General features: G+C 41.4%; 1 pseudogene; it reads left to right on the top strand.

Annotated features, from left to right (window-relative positions):
- Positions 1–1,447: 1,447 nt before the first annotated feature.
- LOC100610753 (tyrosine-protein phosphatase non-receptor type 11-like) lies at positions 1,448–15,509 on the top strand (annotated as a pseudogene).
- The last annotated feature ends 4,066 nt before the right edge of the window (positions 15,510–19,575 follow it).

Genomic DNA, 19,575 nt, shown 5'->3' with positions numbered 1-19,575 from the left:
AATCATCTATCGCCTGAGAGCACAGGGGGAGGGACAATGATTGGGATATAAACCCAGGCATCGGAGCTGGCAATGGCTGTCCCCTTTGGGTCCCCTCCCTTTGTATGGGAGCTCTGTTTTCACTCTATTAAATCTTGCAATTGCAAAAAAAAAAAAAAAAAAAAAAAATCCCTAGTGCCCAGAACTATATATTTACTATATATTTATTGCTTGAATGCATGTGTGAATGAATCTCCACTAACTATTTCTTTAGAGTATCCTATGTGTAACATGTCATGGTGATAAATTCATCCCCACTCATCAGAATAAGAGAAGTTGGCTAAAATCCTAGTATGTAGGGATGGGGATAGATAATGAAGAACCTGACATTCATTCTTACATGTAATTACATGGGCCTCAAGGGAAGGGTGCAATGACTTTTGAAAAAAATTCAATATTCACAACTTCTTGATAAAAGGTGTGTTAGGTAGTATTTACTTCAGGGAAGAAGAATTTATAGTCCTCCAAATACACCTGGATAACCTCACCTCGGACTAAATAGATCCCAAACCACTACATTTGCCCAAAGACTTTCTTGTTTCCCACGTCTTCATTTTTCTGTTAATTGTGACTCCATTCCCTACTCACTAGGCTTTAAACACAGCTGTCAGACACAATCACTCTTTGTTTGAATTCATTTAGTTACCAAGACCTACTGATTTTTTTTTTTTAACAGTCTCTGTCTTGTCACCCATTCCTTCCTTTCCATTCTTAGAGCCCAATTTTCTAGATCAGGGCTTGTATTCTCAGTCTCTAATATTTCATGGGTAGGTCCAACTTGTCTCCTTGCATACATTTTTCCCTCCAGCAGCTGTTATGAACTGAATTATGTCCCCACACACCCCAGATTCAGATGTTTAGGCCCTAACCCCATGTGACTGTGTTAGGAGACCGAGCATTTTTGGAGGTAATTGTGGTTCCATGAGATTATAAGGATGGGGCCCTAATTTGATAGGACTGGTGTCCTTATAGGAAGAGGATGAGACACTACTCTTTCTCTCTGCTCATACACAGAGAAAAGGCGGCCATCTACAAGTCAGCAAGAGGGCCTCACTAGGATGAATTTTCCAGCATCTTGATCTGAATTTCTAGCCTCCAGAACTATGATAAATTAAATTTCTGTGGTTGTAGCCACCTGGTCTGTGGTATTTCATGTCAGTCATAACAGACTAATAAATAGGCTATCTGCCCAGTATTCTCAGAATTACATGCATAAAACACTAAACTGACCCCATGCTTTTCAAATCCCCAAGGCTGCCACTGCCCACCCCCATGACTTGTAAGTCCAAATGCTTTAGCTTGGAACCTGAGGCCACCCTCTGTGTCCTCCCCATAGTTACCTGCCCAGCGTCTCAGCCTTTATATTGTTTAAGGCAAACATTCTGATCTCATTGTCCTCAAAACCCACATGGCATTTTCTGAAGCCACAGTGAAGCATGATGCCTTTGGGGAACTGCCCGTGGTTGCCATGGCTGCAAGGTGAGTCTACACCAAAGGATGGCAGGATGTGAGTGAGAGGAGTCACGTTGCAGACACGGCTCCCTCCTCCCTCTCTTCCTTGTTAACAGAGTCCTCACTGAGTTTAGAGAGGAGAGGTGCCCAGATCAGAGGCAAATAATGATGTCTAAGCTGGGGGTCAGCAAACTATTTTCATAAAGGGCCAGGTGAAGGTAAACATTTTGGGCTTTGTGGGTGATATGGTCTCTGTCACAGCTCCAACATTTTAGTGCGAAAGTAGCCATAGGCAATACATAAACAAGGGAGCAGAGCTGTGTTCCAATAAAACTTTATTTACAAAAGCAATTGTTGGACTAGATTTGGCCTTTGGGGCATAATTTGCTACTCCCTGATCTGCCAGTCCCAGAGCAATGACATTGTTGATCTTCTGAATCAAGTGTAGAACAACTTTCGGATTTCTTGTTATGTGAGAGGCAGAAAACTCCATCTTTTAAAGGTCTTTTTAAGCTCTTGCTATTCACAAGTTTGCCTTAGACCAGCAGAATCAGCATCACCTGGGAGCTTGTTAGAAATGCAGAATCTCAGGCCCCCACTCCAACCTCCTAAATCAGAATGTGCATTTTAATAAGAAGCCCTGGTGATTGGAAGGTTTACTAGAGCTTAAGAAGCACTGATTGGAGCCACTGTTGATTGAATGTCTTATTACTTGCAGATGAAAGCACCCCTAACCATTGCTGGCAGGAACAAGTCTTCAAGATCTTATATGCTTTGCTAAGGACTGTGGTTTTGTCCTGAAAGACATTAAAGGGCTTTACGTGGGGAATGAAATGATCAGTTTTGGGAGGCATACAACTCATCTCTTTGATGAAATAATAAGCTCCTAAAAATCAGAATGTACTAAAGAAATATCCCTGATATTTATCCTACTTTCCAAGGCCAGCCAAGTAGGTAGACCCCACCACTGCCACACCATTGGATGGAATTCAAAAGCAGCCTCGCCTCTTCTATAAGACCTGCTCTCCTGCCCATACCTACTGCCTCAGGCCCCAGGAGGAGTCTCTGTTTCTGGCATATCCATGGGGCTTAAAAGTAATTGGAAGGCTGTAACTCCAGCATTATAATTTGGCATTTGAGACTGGAGAACTTTAATTTTAGTGATACTTAACACTGCCATCCCCCAGCTTGGTTCAATTTATCTTCTGAATATATGTTCACCTCTCCGATAAGACTATAAGCTACTTTGGCCTAAGCAATCATATTTTAAGATTTTTGCATCTCTTCCATAAGGCTTGCCAAGGGCTCTGCATATGACTGTCATGATAAATACAAAATTAATTCTTAAAATATAAGCCATCATTTATTGCTTTTCCAAGCTCTTCAAATAATACCTAAATGGGATAAGCATCTCGAATGTGAATATCATTCATCAGCTAAGTTAAAAATAGTAGAGTCAAAAGGATCCAAATAACATCAAATTTTTTGAAAGGCAGGGCTTTTCATATTGTTTATGGTTAGGTTCTAATACACCCCAGGAATGGTTTGAAAAAGTATTCCGCACAAGCATTTGCTCGTATCAAGTCACCACATCTTCCTGTGGTTGGTTTATGAAGAGCTAAAACCCAAACAAACACCACCTCTTACACAGTCACCCAGAGTGTTAGTACTTACATGGAGAGAGCACGTCATAAACCCTCTAGACACATTGTCTCACTTAAACCATACAAAACCCTAGGGTTGGGTAGATTATTATCTTCACTGATGAAGAAACCAAAGTGCAGACTGTTGATGTCAACTTAGTGAAGATCACACTGGTAGAAATTTGGTGGTGGTAAGAGGGGACAGTTGGAATTCGATAGTTAAGCCCTGAGTCTGCACTCTGAACCATTAAGCAGTGTCTCCATAAACAGAGCTTTGCTATGTCAAAGGCCAAACTCTCACCACCCTATTTTCATCTGCAGGCATCATCAGCTGGGATTTTCATATGACAAATAACCTATGTTAAGCCGAGATATGTTAAAAATAAAATGTTAGAAGCCACTTATTTTATGGTCAGGTTCAGTGAGTGACAGTTTCTATGTTTAAAGCCTTATCCCATTATGAGTTAATGGTTTGGTCTATCATGATTAACACTGGGAAATATCTTCGAAATCAAATTAGAAGGTTTTAGTTTTGTTTTGGCAGTTAGTTATCATAGAAAGTTTTTCTCTGTCATTTCATGGTCTACAGTAAAGACTGTTAAAGGAGTACCTGTAATTATGATCTTATTGATCTATTTAAATTAGAGAGTTTATTACAAAGCTTATGACCATATCCAAACAATTAAATTAAAGCATGGAACAGTATTTCAATGACTCTGGGGAGCATAGACAGCCAGGTGGGATTATTGAAAACTGAAAGTGGATAGTTTTGTCTCCAGGTAATTCTGATCATCTGCCCTGATTCATTCAAGAATTTCAACTCTTATTTTCCCCTGGATTCCAATATTGACTCTGCCATTTTCTGAATCAATATGATCTTCAAAAATCACAGATCATCTCTAACAAAGGCTCTTTATTCTCCAAGATGTAAATAACTATGACTTTGTGTTGAGCAAATTGACACCAAAGGATTACCTTTTATATGCCTTGAAATTATGCATTAAATAATTGTTCCTAGAGATTTTTTCCCATTTCCAAAGCCAAGAGGCATTAACTATTTTAAATGGTAGTGAATTCACCAAGATAAGTTTGTAGAGAAAAACTAGTGGCCCTACTTTAAGTTGTTGCTACAGAAATTTCAGTTTTTAATAAAAGGATATATACTGTCTTCCACGAGTCGGTCTGTTACCAACAATTATTGTGTATGAGTCCTTTTTATATAGGAGTGCATTTCTTTTAATTGTGTGCACATATATTGATTGGTTGTACAAAGCCGTTCATTCCTGACATCCTTTTTGGCTTTTTTTCCTTCATTTTTCTCTTGTCACAAGTCCTTTCATCCAGAAACTCTTTTATCCATCCATCCAATTGCTCAAGCAAGGAACCCAGGAATATCCTCCTCTGAATGCAATCAATAACCAAGTCTTGCAGATCAGATTTCCAAAATAGAGGTCAAATGTAATTCAATGTATCTTTACCACTCTTCCCCCAGTCTAAGCCATGATAATTTCTCTCTCTATGTGAATGTCCACCCCTGGAGACAGACACAGGGTGACACTGTTTGGACCACTGCAGCATCCTCTTAAACTCCTCCATCCACTTCTGCACCATCATCCATTCTCCACACAAAAGTCAAAGTGGAATATGTCCCTCCATTTTTTAAGTCCCCCAAGGCTTCCTGTTGACTTTAGAATAAAATGCATGCAGGGAGGGTCTGGCTGTTCTCTAGCCTCACCGAGGCCTTTCACTGCATCTCAGCCATACTGACTGACCACTTTGTAGTCTTCTCCTCTACCTTCAATTCTGCCAAGACACCCACTTACCCATCATGGGCTTGACATGTCCTATAGGTTGCAATTCCAATATTTTTTTTTAAGGAGATCTCTCTAAACTTATATGCTAAATTCAGTTCCTATGCTCTTCATCCCAGTTCACAGAGTCCTTCCTCATAGAGAGCCTTTGTGTTTGTGTGTTTATACATCTATCTCTTGTGTTTATATATAATCTCTTTCTCAATAGATTATAACCTCCATGAAGGCAAGGACAATCACTTTCTGGTTGATCCCTTAGTGTTGGATCAGGCACATGGTAAGCCCTCAATTATTATTTGTAGAATTAGTAAATCCATATAATCTGTAACACATGGAATCTCATGAAATACAAAGTGAAGGTCCCTTTGGAAAACAAAAGTAACAATTCTTAAAGATAAATGTCATAATTCAGAGGCAAGGTTTTGGGGATCAACTACATGTTAATACAGGATTTGTTTCTGTGACCCGAACCAATAGAAATGGAAATATAATGTGTTTGAGAAGCTATGTGGCAAAATTACTCGGAAAAAAAGTCAAATATAAACATCAGTGTCTACCATAAACAACAAACACAACACAAAGTGGTTTTTCCCAATAGGCGTGTTCCAGCAATACATGTGCAACCTCATCCAAAAATCCAGCTTCTTTCAGGCTCCCTGTTGAGCAGAAGCAAGTCTGAGATAGCTCCTTTCCCAGAGCCAGGACATGAGATTTTTCCAGAATCAGAAAATTGCCCTACATGTCGGGGGGAGGGGCTCTCAGAAGCATAGTCATTAGAATCAGGACATTGGATATCTTTCACCCTGTTTACAAGCATCTATAACAAAGCAGTTTGACACTTTTCCAAAATGAAAGTTCAAGGTTAAAGTCAATTTTATCTTATTTGCTTACGTATGTACAAGTTAGTGGCTAAAAAGCAGAATGTCAACATCCTATACATCAGTTTGATCCTCTACAACCAGCCCAATAAACCTTCCATAGCCTTTGTCAATAATGTTATTTTCAATACAAAGCGCTTCGTATTTTTACACATAAAATCTAATCTGACCTTTAAGGCAGGTATTATTATACCTATTTTACTGCTTTAGTGGTTGACACCCTAGTGTCTGTCAGCTCCAGACTAAGCTGTTAATACTCAATTTTCTGATGCTGGGCTGGACTCTGATATCCCTATTATCTCCATGTCAGCTCCCAGTTGGGTTCTGCCCCAAAGGACCGTGAGGAGAGACCGGAAGGCAGAAGGAGGGAGAAAGGATTTCATCCTCTCTATTTGCTTCGTGTGCATGGCAGTGCCAGGGGCTCTTCACCAGGCAGAAGCCTTTGCCCATTCCATCTTCCAGCTTCTTTCTACTGTCCCTGTACCAGCCTCATTGCATCACTCTGGTGCAATGTCCGCAGCACCTGGCAGTGCCTCCTCCTCAACAGAGGGGCAATGCAGACCACATCTTTGCGCATGCTTATATGCATAATAATAAATGCACAGTGAAAACATTGTATTCCCACATCTAGCAATAATAGAGTTAGCTACTCACTGAATACATATTGAAATATTGCTGCAATATGACCCTATGTTCACATGAATAAGACAGCTTTACAGAATTGTAAAGTGACATTTCAAACCTCTGAATTTTCCCTACACTATTGATTGTTCAGTTCTATCCATGTTCCTTTCTATCTGGAATACCTGCCCTTCTCCCAGACCTGGTCCAGACCCCTCAAGGCCAAGTTGCACGTTTTCTTCTGTGAAACCTTTGAACCCCATGGCAGGCAGAATTAGCTGCTCCATCTACTCAGCTCCCATTACTCCCTGGATACTCTTCTCACGGACTTGAGAGACAGAAAACACATGCATGAGCTTGGAAATGGCCTGGCTTGGATTGATTCTTGACTTGAATAACTCATTTCCTGTGTGAGTTTGGATAAGTTATTTAAGTTTTAGTTCCTTCTTCTGTAAAATGATACTAACTTCTCCCAAATTTCTCCCTCCTGCATTTGTGGCATCTCCATCTTTCCAGCTGCTAAAGCCCAAATCCTTGGATTCATCATTGACTCCTCCCTTTGTTTCTCCCCCACATCCAATCCAATAGCAAATCCCAGTGGCTTCACTTTCAGAACATAACCAGAGTCTCATCACTACTTACCACCTTTACTGCTACCATTTTGATCTGAGTCATGGTCACCTTTGCCTGGCTCATTGCAGTAGTCTCATAATTGACCTCCACAATCTTTCTCTATTCCCTTCTGGTATACAGCAGCCAGACTGATCACATAAAAATATAAATTTGACCACTTTCCTGTCCAGTGGAAAACCATCCTAGAGTAAAAGCCAAAGTTATTCCAATGACCTATAGGGCCTGGAAAGACAGGTCCCGTGTGACTTCAAACTTTAGTTCCTGCCACCCTGCTCACTCCACGTGGTCATACTGGCCTCCTTCCTGTTGCTGGAGCTGGCCAGGCAAACTCATGGCTGAGAACCTCTGCACTTGTGGTTCCCTATGTTTGGAATGATCTTCCTCAAGATAGCTACATATCTTTCTTCCGCACCTCCTTCAAGTCTTTGCTCAAATGGAACCTTCTCAATCAGACCTTCCCTGAGCATCATATTTAAAATGGAAACCCATCTCCCAAACTCCTTATCTCTCTTCCATGCTTTATTTTGGAGGCGGTAATACTTTTTTTTTTTTTTTATCACTGTCAAGTGGGAAATTATTTTCATTGCAATCAATGGCAGCCTTTGAGTCCACAACTAGGCAAACTCTTCCAGAAGGGATCACAGATCAAATGAAGGTAATGGAATCACATGGTTTATTAAATTGACTCAAATTCCTGCTGGAGAAGTGGGGGTGAGTTAACATGCCCCACACGGCACACAAATGGGTAAAAACCCTAACCAGGACAATGTTCAGATGTCTGTTTCTTTCTCTACCACACCAGCCTTTCCTGGCAGTCACTAGGACCAGCACTGAAGTTTTTTTTTTTTTTTTTGAGACGGAGTCTCACACTGTCCCCCAGGCTGGAGAGCAGTGGTGCGATCTCAGCTCACTGCAAACTCCTCCTCCCGGGTTCAAGCAATTCTCCTGCCTCAGCCTCCCAAGTAGCTGGGATTACAGGCACCCACCACCCTGCCCAGCTAATTTTTGTATTTTTAGTAGAGACAGGGTTTCACCATGTTGGCCAGGCTGGTCTCGAGCTCCTGACCTCAGGTGATCTGCCCACCTCGGCCTCCCAAAGTGCTGGGATTACAGGCATGAGCCATGGTGCCCGGCCTAGCATTGAACTTTTCAGCATGGAGTCTCAGCAGATGGAAACGGTATGAGGCTCCAGCACATGGGCGTGGCTGGTGCTTGCCAATTAACCTGCTAAGCAGCCAAGATTCTATTTGGTTTTTGGGGGCAAAGGTCACTCAAGGTCAGAATAAATTTCACAAATGAGTAGCCAAATAAAGAACTCATGAATATCGAGTGTCTCACATATATTACAGTGTTATGAATCTCAGGTATCCTGGCGCTGCCCTTCCTTCCTCTTCCTGTGTGTATACGTATGACCCACTTGATCTTTCTAACCTGTCTCTCATGCTGCTAACTGATCTTCCTATACTTAAACATGAGTTTCACTTATTTCAGTTGATTTCTTCTTTAGCAGAATTGAATATTCTCAAACAATACTACCAATGCATATTATGGCCTTCTGCCATCTCACATTTTTTACTTACTTTATTATCTACCTAACTAAAGTGCCATGAACACAAGAATTTTCATTTGTTTTCTTCACCAATGTACCTAGATGTGTACTTAAAAAATAATTATTGAAGAAAATGAAAGAAATTCTGAAAACCATGAGGCTTAAATCAAATAATATTTGAATTGTACTAGAACAGGAGAGAAAATGACTTGGAGCAGGATGAGAAGATGAAATTGAAAGCCCATGCTATGGTCCCTGCCCTGCTGATGTCAATCTCTTCCCAGGCCCATGGGTGTGGGAGTGCTTAGATGCTCATTCTGAAATTCTGGAGATCACCCATTCTTCTGGAATTGCTCACTTTTCTTTCTATGCTCTCCAAGTAGCTGTTCTTTGGCCCACTTGACTCACGGTCAAACTAGTTTCAATCTTGTACTCCTGAAACATTTGTTTAATGAATGAATATCCTGTTACAGGTTGCCCCGGGACTTCAGAGCCCTGATGAGTACTGATACTTAAATGACATCAGATATTAACCCCAATGAGTTTGTGCTTCCTTCAATCTGCAGGGCTTCATTCAACCTGAAGTTGCCCCCTGGAGGGCCCTGAGCACATCCAGGCCTAAGCCTTCGCGTTAGTCTGCTCAGGCTGCTGTAACAAAAGATTGTAGCCTGGGTGGCTTAAACAACAGAAATCTATTTCTCACAGTTCTGGAGGCTGGGAAGTCAAAAATCAAGGTGCTGGCTAATTCGGTTCCCTGGTGAAGGCTGTCTTTCTGGCTTGCACACATTTGTTGTCTTGCAACGCGGTCACATGCCTTTCTTTGGTGCACGTTCACACAGAGAGAGAGAGAAAGAGAAGGAGAGAGAGAGAGATCTCTTCCTTCCCTAATAAGGTCATAAGGCCACCAGTCATACAGGATTAGGGCCCCACCCTTATGCCCTCGTTTAACCTTAACTACCTCCTAAAGACCTGTCTCCAAATATAGTCACATTGGGAGCTAGGACTTCAATATATGAATTTTGAAGGGATAAAACTCAGTCCATAGAAGACCTAATTTCTTCTTCCCGCACAATGTCACTTTCCTTTTTTAATGTTATTATTAACTTTTAAAAAATGTATACGTCTCCTGTAAAATCCACATTTTAATCCTTTGTTATTCCTGGCTTGCTTCACTCATTGATTCTACCTACCCAGCCCCTTTAGACATTAAAGTTTTTATCCCATGCCCATTGATTTAACCAGGTACTGTATTTTCCAAACTGAAACTCAGGACATACAACATTATCACTATGAATATGCTTATGGAAGAGTAGAACAAAAAGCCAGAAATTGGGATTGTCTTGGAATAGTATGGATATGCAGAAAATGATGATAAATAACCGAATTCTCCATATTTGTATGACAGTGATTGAGAAGAGTATTAATGCAGCTTGATGCTTGGTGCCACTCAAACCCACCAAAAGTTCTATTTGCCCATTTAGATGTTTTGATGGTGAGGAGCTTGTTGGTGTTGGGCTGTGGAAGATACAAAGGTTGAAGACAGATGCTGTTCTCCATGATAGAGCTTTGCAAGTTTTCTTTGGCCCATGATGTAGAGCAAGAAATTTTACTTTACAACCCTGCAGACTGTGATGCATTCTGATCTGTTCTATTCTATTCTATTCTTTCTACAATGGGTGTTATGGCCTACATAATTGGTTTTCAAAACATGACTCTATTGCTATGTGCATTGGAAAAAACACAGTTCTTGTGGGCTGGGTCCAATAGGTTTTGGTTTCCTTTCTGTTAAAAAATATTTTGATTAGCATGAAGGTCTTTTTGTTTGTTTCTTTTTGTGTTTTAATACATGTAGGTACTAGACTAGTATCTAGAAATAATTTCATGCTCTTAGAAACGTATCTGCTGGAACTTTTCTATTCACAGATCAGAGATTTTTGGAACTGGAAGGAACTGCAGGGGTCAAGTCAGAATACATGGCTCAGGAGTCTTTATGTTGAAGCTCCAGTGTTTGGATGCAGTGATCTTAAAAACGCAATTCACAAAAATTGTTCTCTTTGTTTTTTGACTCTTCTAACAGAACTCATCTTCAATTTAGTTTGCTAATTGCCTGTGTGCCATGATCTTGTTCTCCTTTGCAGAGCTCACAGGATGGGTTTTTGTTTTGTTTTGTTTTTAGTTTCCTTGCTGTTTTTCCAGGTCACAGTACCGCAGTCGATTGGTGATTGTGGTTTGAGGTCACCTAGAGAAGGCGGGGCGGGGAACCCAAAGATTTTATTGCACACCTCAAATTGCTCTCTGATGACACCAAGAGCGTCAAAGTCCTGAGGCCGAGTTGTCAGTGAACATTCGCCAGGAAAAGCAGGGGTGAAGCCGCTTATGGGCGAAGATGAATCCCGTGCTGCCATCTATTGGTAATGTCATGAAACAGCAATTTTTAATACCACCTGATTTTTAAAAAATTTGTTTTGGGGGGGAACTATAGTTCACTGTTACCTGCTCTCCAAATTTATATTTCCCAAGAAGTCTTGATTTCAAGTGAAGGAATCTGTGGATGGGAATGACCCATCTTTAACCCTAATGAACTTTGTCTGTAAAGTGAACCAAGGGGACAGGGGAATTCCCACACCGTCTCATTACTGCCCAAGCCGACACACTTCCCTTTGAGGATGGTTTGAGGGAAGGAGGGACTGTCTGCTTGTCAGAGGGATTTCAAAGAACACACTGTTCTCATCCTTCAGATCTTGCCGATTGCTTCATGGGCTGCCCGAGATTACCATATGTTTTGTGCAAAGGGTGACTTCGAAACAAAACAGAATAGACCCTCTCTGTTTTGAAGCCTGTTGATTCTAAATGCTACACCGTTGCAAATAGTTCTCTGGGTTTATTTATTAGCAAGGGAAGCCAGACATCAAGGACCAACCACTTCCATTTTAAAAAGATCCCTGTTCATTAAAAATAAAAATAAAGTAGCCTGGAGTGCAGCGGGGTGATCATGACTCATTGCAGCCTTGACTTCCTGGGCTCAAGTGATCCTCCCGCCGCAGCCGCCACTCCCGGTTAGTTTTTTGTATTTTTTGTAGAAATGAAGTCTCTCTTTTTTTCCCAGGCTGGCCTCGAACTCCTGGACTCAAGCGATCCTCCTGCCACAGCCTCCCAAAGTGTTGGGATTATAGGCGTGAGCCACTGCACCCAGCCTACTATCTTTATCTTATAGAAAGAAAAGAAAGGAGGAAACTGAGGCTTGGAGACAATGGTTTCACCCAAATATCAGTGGTGTGGAGGCAGAAAAACCTATTGTTGACAAGAGGAGTTGATCGCAGTTTTTTGGCAAGGCCTAGTAAAAGTACCCCTGGAGACTTCACATGTTCCATTAGAAGAAATAGAGCTGTCACCCACATCAAGATTCAGAACACTGTTGATTACTAGGACCCGTTTGGGGGGAAAAGTTTGCCACTTTGGCTGAGTTGGTCCAGTATTACATGGAACATCACAGGCAATTAAAAGAGAAGAATGGAGATGTTGTTGAGCTTAAATATCCTCTGAACTGTGCGGATCCTGCCTCTGAAAGATGGTTTCAAGGACACCTCTTTGGGAAAGAAGCAGAGAAATTAACTGAAAAAGGAAAACATGGTAGCTTTCTTATACGAGAGAGCCAGAGCCACCCTGGAGATTTTGTTCTCTCTGTGCGCACCAGTGATGACAAAAAGGAGAGCAACGACAGCAAGTGTAAAGTGATCCACGTCATGATTCGCTGTCAGGAACTGAAATACGACGTTGGTGGAGGAGAATGGTTTGATTCTTTGACGGATCTTGTGGAACATTACAAGAAGAATCCTATGCTGGAAACATTGGGTACAGTACTACGACTCAAGCAGCCCCTTAACATGACTCGTATAAATGCTGCTGAAATAGAAAGCAGAGTTTGAGAACTAAGCAAATTAGCTGAGACCACAGACAAAGTCCAACAAGGCTTTTGGGAAGAATTTGAGACACTACAACCACAGGAGTGCAAACTTCTCTACAGCCGAAAAGAGGGTCAAAGGCAAGAAAACAAAAACAAAAATAGATATAAAAACATCCTGCCCTTTGATCATACCAGGGTTGTCCTACACGATGGTGATCCCAATGAGCCTATTTCAGATTACATCAGTGCAAATACCATCATGCCTGAATTTGAAACCAAGTGCAACAATTCAAAACCCAAAAAGAGTTGCATTGCCACACAAGGCTGCCTGCAAAACATGGTGAATGACTTTTGCTGGATGGTGTTCCAAGAAAACTCCCAAGTGATTGTCATGACAATGAAAGAAATGGAGAGAGGAAAGAGTAAATGTGTCAAATACTGGTCTGAAGAGGATGCTCTACAAGAATATGGGGTCATGCGTGTTAGGAACATCAAAGGAAGTGCTGTTCATGACTATATGCTAAGAGAACTTAAATTTTCAAAGGTTGGACAAGCTGTACTCCAGGGGAATATGGCGAGAACGGTCTGGAAATACCACTTTCGGACCTGACCAGACCACGGAGTGCCCAGTGACCCCGGGGGCATGCTGGACTTCCTGGAGGAGGTGAACCATACAGGAGAGCATCATGGATGCAGGGCTGGTCGTGGTCCACTGCAGTGCTGGAACTGGCCATACAGGGAACTTCATTGTGATTAATAGTCTTATTGACATCATCAGAGAGAAAGGTATTAACTGCAACATTGACCTTCTCAAAACCATCCACACAGTGCAGTCTCAGAGGTCAGGGATGGCCCAGACAGAAGCACAGTACCGATTTATCTATATGGCAGTCCAGCATTATATTGAAACACTACAGCACAAGATTGAAGAAGAGCAGAAAAGCAAGAGGAAAGGGCACGAATATAAAAATATTAAGTATTCTCTAGCAGACCAGACAAGTGGAGCCCAGAGCCCCCTCCCGCCTTGCACTGCAGCGCCACCCTGTGCAGAAATGAGAGAAGACAATGCTGGAGTCTGTGAAAATGTGGGCCTGATGCAACAGAAAAGTTTCACAGGAGAAAACCTGGAAAACTTCAGCACAGAAAGTCCACGGATGTGGACTTTCACCCTCTCCCTAAAAAGATGAAGAACAGACACAAGAAAGTTTATGTGAAGACAGAATTTGGATTTGGAAGGCTTGCATTTTTGTTGACTACATTTTGATAAGCAAAATTTGAAACCATTTAAAGACCACTGTATTTTAACTCAACAATACCTCCTTCCCAATTACTCATTGCCTCAGATAAGAAGAAATCATCTCTATGATGCAGACAATGTATAGAATTTTGTTTTAAATTGAGGAAGCAGTTAAATGGTGTGCTGTATCTTGCAGATTATAGGGATGTAAATTCTAGTTATAGGCTTTTTTTTTCTTTTTATAACCCTAACCAGCTTAATTTTTTTTCTCATCATGGGGGATGATAAGAAGAAATGGTTTGGGAAAATTAAGTAACAACATCCTAGAAGGGTGAGAACAATCTCATTTACCATCATGTATCCAGTAGTGGATAATTCATTTTGACGGCTTCTATTTTTGGCTAAATGGGAATTAAGCCAGTGCTTGAGACTGTCAGAAGCTGACTGGTCTACCTTTGCATTGGCATTAAAGAGTCATAGAAAAAGAATCATGGATATTTATGAATTAAGATAAAAGGTCTGGCTTTTTTTTTTTTTCAGCCGATGACCAGTTATAGTTCAGCTGTTGACTGAGAAGTTTGTGGTAGGAAAACACTTGCCACATTTTCTTTGCATTTGAGTAATTGTCTTGTATTTAGAAAAAAGGCATCTATGAATGACCAGTGTTTGGGGTTGTCAAATGTTCCTGACAAACTTGGCCCAAAACTTTAGTGGCTTAAAACAACCCCACCCCCAACTGTTCTTCAATCTGAGCTGGGCTCAGCTGGGCTGTTCTTCTGCCAGCCTGCAGGTGGCCACTCATGTGGTCAGCAGGTCAGCAGAGAGACTGGGATGGCTGGGCTTCTCTCTCTGGCTTAAGTCCTGAGTCTCTCCTTCTCTGTGTTGTCTCTTTCAGTGGCTGGCTGGCAGGGTAGCTAGACCTCTCACATGCCAAGAGCTTGAAAGCAGAAGTGGCCAGGCCTCCTGAAGACTTAAGTCCAGAATTGTCGCAGCATCCCTTTTACTGCCCTCTGTTGATTATGATAACGATGAGGATTTTTTCTAATCAGAAGAGAGCTGGAGTATGCCCTCTACTTACTACACAAGTTACAAGCCCGGCTCAGATTCAAGAAAAGGGTATGAAGTGGAGGTGCAGTTAATTGGGGGACCACTAGTCTAAAAAACAGTCACAACCCGTGCCATGGAAAACCAAGGATATTAGCAAAAGTAGAAGTTGCTAGTGACCGTGGGAAGCCGAAGCTGCTTACAGTAGCTGGGACAAGCTGAAAGTCAGACTGAGAAATAAAGGAAGGGACTTCAAGAAGCTTCCTGAACAATTTCTGCCAGCCCTGAGCTTATTTTTGGAACCAGCACTTGGGGAAACTGATCTTGTGAGGATGGATGTTTTTAGGAACACAGGGCTTTTGAGAGCAGCACCACCCCACTGGGGCACCCCCAGACTTGGGAAATGTGATGCTTTCTTAATGTCACTGTTTTTTTAGTCAGGCCACAGTGAGAAGGAACAGCCCGAACAGGCCTCCAGCCAGGTTGAAGGAGCTCATTTTTGTTTTAGCCAACCGGTAAGATTTGCTAATGTTCTACCTTAAATGCCTTCTCCAAAAACCTCCCTCTTTGCCTCATATATTGAATCATCATTCAGTGCAGATATTTCAATGAAAATATCATTGGTTGACGTTACTTTTGTAACGGTAATAAAATGCTATGGCATCTTTGCCATGAAAAAATAAAAATAAAAACAAAAATGAAGACTACTTCAATCAAATTAATGAAATTCTATATTTAAAATGTCTAGGCTGGGCAAAGTGGCTCAAGCCTGTAATCCCAACACTTTGGGAGGCCAAGGTGGGAGAATTGCTTGAGCCCAGGAGTTTGAGATATGTGCAACAAGATAAAACCTCCCCTCTACAAAAATCAAAAACATAGCTGGGTGTGGTGGTGCACACTTTTAGTCCCAGCTACTCAGGAGATTGAAGCAGGAGGATGGCTATAGCCCAGGAGGTCAAGGCTGCAGTGAACTGTGATCGCACCACTGCACTCCAGCCTGGGCAGTAGAGCAAGACGTTGGTTCAAAAAAAAGAAAAAAAGCTTATATTGAAAAAAATGATTATTTTTATGAACTGCAATGCAATCTAATTGTGTTCACTATTGTACAATTGTAAGATTTATTTAAAATATTAATTTCTAAATCTACATAGCAATGGAATGAATAGCCATGGTTTTTTCATATCTATCTATTATCTATCTATCTATCATCATCTGTCTATTATCTATCATCTATCTATCATCTACCTATTATCTATCTGTCATCTATCTATCTATCTATCTATCATCATCTATCATTATCTATTATCTATCATCTATCTATCTATCATCTACCTATTATCTATCTATTATCTATCTATCTATCTATCTATCTATCTATCTATCTATCTAACTATCTATGCTGTGTACATGTATATGCCAAGCACTCTACTGGATGCTCAAATATATCAGTGAACAAAGCAGACTAAAATCTCTGCCTCTAAGAGCATACAATTCTAATGGGGGAAGATAAACAATGAATAAACTAAATAAGTCTGTTATATAGAGAGGATGGGAAATAGTAACAAGTGCTATGGAAAAACAGGCTGTAGGGAATGGCAGGGGGGAATGTGTGCAGAGGGGTAGGTTGTAATTTTGAGTTGGATAGTCAGGGCACACTTCATGGAGAAGTTGGCATCTGAGCAGAGACTTGTAGTTCATGAAGCAGGGAGCCATGTGGCCATGGGGAGGAGGAGCACTCCAGGCGAGGGGAGCAAGCAGCCCATGCAAAGAGCCTGAGGAAGGAGAGTGTCTGGAATAATAAAGGAGTCCAGTGTGCTGGAGGCAAGGAGGTAGGTGGGGCCTAGAACATGATTCAGGGAAGGTGGATTGTGAATTGCTTTGTGGGTTTTAGGGAGGACTTTGGCTTTTACTCTTGAGTGCAATGGGGAATCATTGGAAGGTTTTGAACAAACAAGCAATGTGATCTGACATTCATTTTAAAAGAATTATGCTAGCTGCTATTTTCAGAATAGACTGTAGGGAGCAAGAATAGACTGTAGGGAGCAAGAATTATGCTAGCTGCTATTTTCAAAATAGACTAGGGAGCAAGGACTGGAGCCAGGAGATCAGTTAGGAGGCTGCTGAAGGCAGCCAGAGGAGGGGTGCTGGTGGCTTGCACTGAGGGTATAGTGGAGTTGATGAGAAATGGCCAGATTCTGCATACAATCTTAACATAGAGCTAGCAAAATTTAAGTAGAGATTCATTCATTGTGAGATGTGAGAAAGAGCAGAGTAAAGGGTGACCCAAGACTTTTGGCCTGAGTACTGGAAAATTTAGTTGGCCTCCACTGAGATTGAAAAGACAGAATATGAGGTTGTTTCGGGGGGACTTAGCAACTTCTCTCAGTCCCGTCAGAGGGTCAATGCACCTGAACCTACAACCTCACTTGGACACACTATCAAGAATGTAAATTCACAGTCTTTTTGCCAGTAAATCCCCCTTAGTTAAAAGGCCTTCCTGGCCCCATTTTCACGGAAAGGCTGCCCCGTTCCCCCATGACTAACAGACACCCCATGATACTCCCTCATGCCTTCAGAACATGCATTTCAGCTATGATACTTGCGTGATGATTTGCTTACTTACTATTTCTCCTGAAAGACTCTAAGTGCTAGGCATGAGAGGACTATGTCTGTTTCTGCTTCCAATTGTTTTCTCACCTGCTGGACAGACCTGGCAAGTAATAGGTATTCAATAACTATTGACTAAGGAAATAATGAATCTTAGTAAGACTTTAGGGACCAAACAGGACTTTCAGGAGCCCATAATTTTAAACTATGGGATTCCCTTGGGACTACCTAATTACCCTGGGATTATTTAGTAACTCAGAGCACTTAAGGTCAGGGATTTTTGTGTGCCAAACCCCGGCAATGGTGTGGCCCTGTTCTAACAGGGCAGCTGCTCTGAGCTGGGGAAAGTCCAGGAGTTAGGTTTGCACCTCTTGAGGGAGCAGATCCACTTTGCTCACCATGCTTTGCTCTGGGTCTGACGACTTGGCCCTCACGTCACTTGCTCTCATTCCTTCTCATTCAGTGTGGTCTTAGCCATCTTCACACCAGCAGTTTTCCATGGTAAATGCACTGATGAGGGAGAGCAGTAGTCCCTCTGCTTTTCATCCCAACTCCCTGCTTCTGCTCTCAGGACAACAGGCCCAGCCTGGATGCTAGATCTTCTGTACTTCTTAGGACTGATTCTAGAACCTCAGTAAAGGATGGGAGGTGTCCAGATTTTGGTAAGGAATGTACCTCCTCACTCTCCTCTTCTCTGCCTCAAAGATATCCCTTTCCTTGTTTATCACACCGACGTCAAATGTTCTCTTGCTCTTAGTCTCATGATCACTCTCAAGTTTACTCCAATGCAGGATTTTTCAACTTCAACACCATTGACATTTTGGGCTGGATAATTCTTCATTGTGGGGGCTGCCCTGTGTTTATAGGGTGACTGTGTTCTCTGGGATGTTTAGCAGCACCTCTGGCTTCTACTCTCTAGATGTCAATAGCACTCCTTCACAGATGTGATAATCAAAGATGTTTCCAGACATGACTAAATGTCTCTGGGAGCCAGTCGCAGCATTGACCTAAGGTATGGCTCTCTTTTGTGAAATGTCCTTGACATCTGGCCCCATAAAGTCTCACTTCTCCTGCCCTCCCCATAGTCCAACTTCTTACGTAATCCTGTTTTTTTTTTCTATGATGGTTTTGGATTGATGAGAAGGGGGGTGCTGGCTTCTCTTTCCACTAACGACATCAGTATGTGACCCTCAAAGCTGCCGCTCCAATCACCACCATCCCTGTCCCAGGTCCTTGATATGGTTAAGATATGAGAAAAGTACTGCTCTCTAACAGACTGCCTGAACTTTTACCCATTCTATGATTATGTCTTTATTCTCTGTATTCAGTATTTTCCTTGTTAACTTAAGAAATATTTTTTGTTGATGATAATACTGATGATGGAAAAGTAAAAAAAGTTGTTAAGTGCCAAAATAACCTTTGGCAGATAATTCTGGGAAACTCCCCGATTAGTGGGAAAATTACTGGGTTTTGTATGATACTACAAGCTTTCACTAATCCTAGGAAGAGAGTTGTTATCTGGGCTGCAAATGGAGAAATCAGGGAAACAATATTTGTTATAAAATGTTAGATGAAGGGTGTGGTTATGTATGAAATAGAGCTCAGTTTTCCACATTACAATCAGAGAAATAGGAGCTCAAAGAAAGTGAGAGCTGCTTAAGAAATCAACTAATATAATTCTTTCCTTTAGGAAATAACAAAATAAAAGTCAGAGAGAATAATTGCTTTGCCTAGGGGATGTAAATAGCATCAGGGTCTGGATTTAAACATAGACCTCCTAATTCTCTGTTCTAATTTGTGATAAAGTTTTATCAATCCATGGCAAAATGAGAAAAATAAGATCAATTTGAAAAACATTTTTCTGAATGTGAATTAGTTAAATGCAATGAACTATCATTTATCCTGAGACTTAGGCCCTTCTAACCCTTCTACCATTTTTGGTAATAAAATATTGTCCCTATTAGGAAAGAATGACTCCAGATGTATTTGGAGTTTTGGGGAGTTTCTTAATGCTTTTATTTTAGTAATCCTAAGGCAATTCACCACCACAATCCCTTTTTAAAAATAAACAAAAATCTAAGAGTCACTGAAATAGAGTACTTGTATCCAAAGAACCATAGAGATGTTCTGGTTCCTAGAGAGCAAGACATGGTGCAC

This window comes from Pan troglodytes, chromosome 5 (genome assembly GCF_028858775.2).
Source record: "Pan troglodytes isolate AG18354 chromosome 5, NHGRI_mPanTro3-v2.0_pri, whole genome shotgun sequence".
In the NCBI taxonomy this organism is placed as follows: domain Eukaryota; kingdom Metazoa; phylum Chordata; class Mammalia; order Primates; family Hominidae; genus Pan; species Pan troglodytes.
Note: the sequence above shows the minus strand (reverse complement) of the source record. Positions and strands in the feature narration are given on the sequence as shown.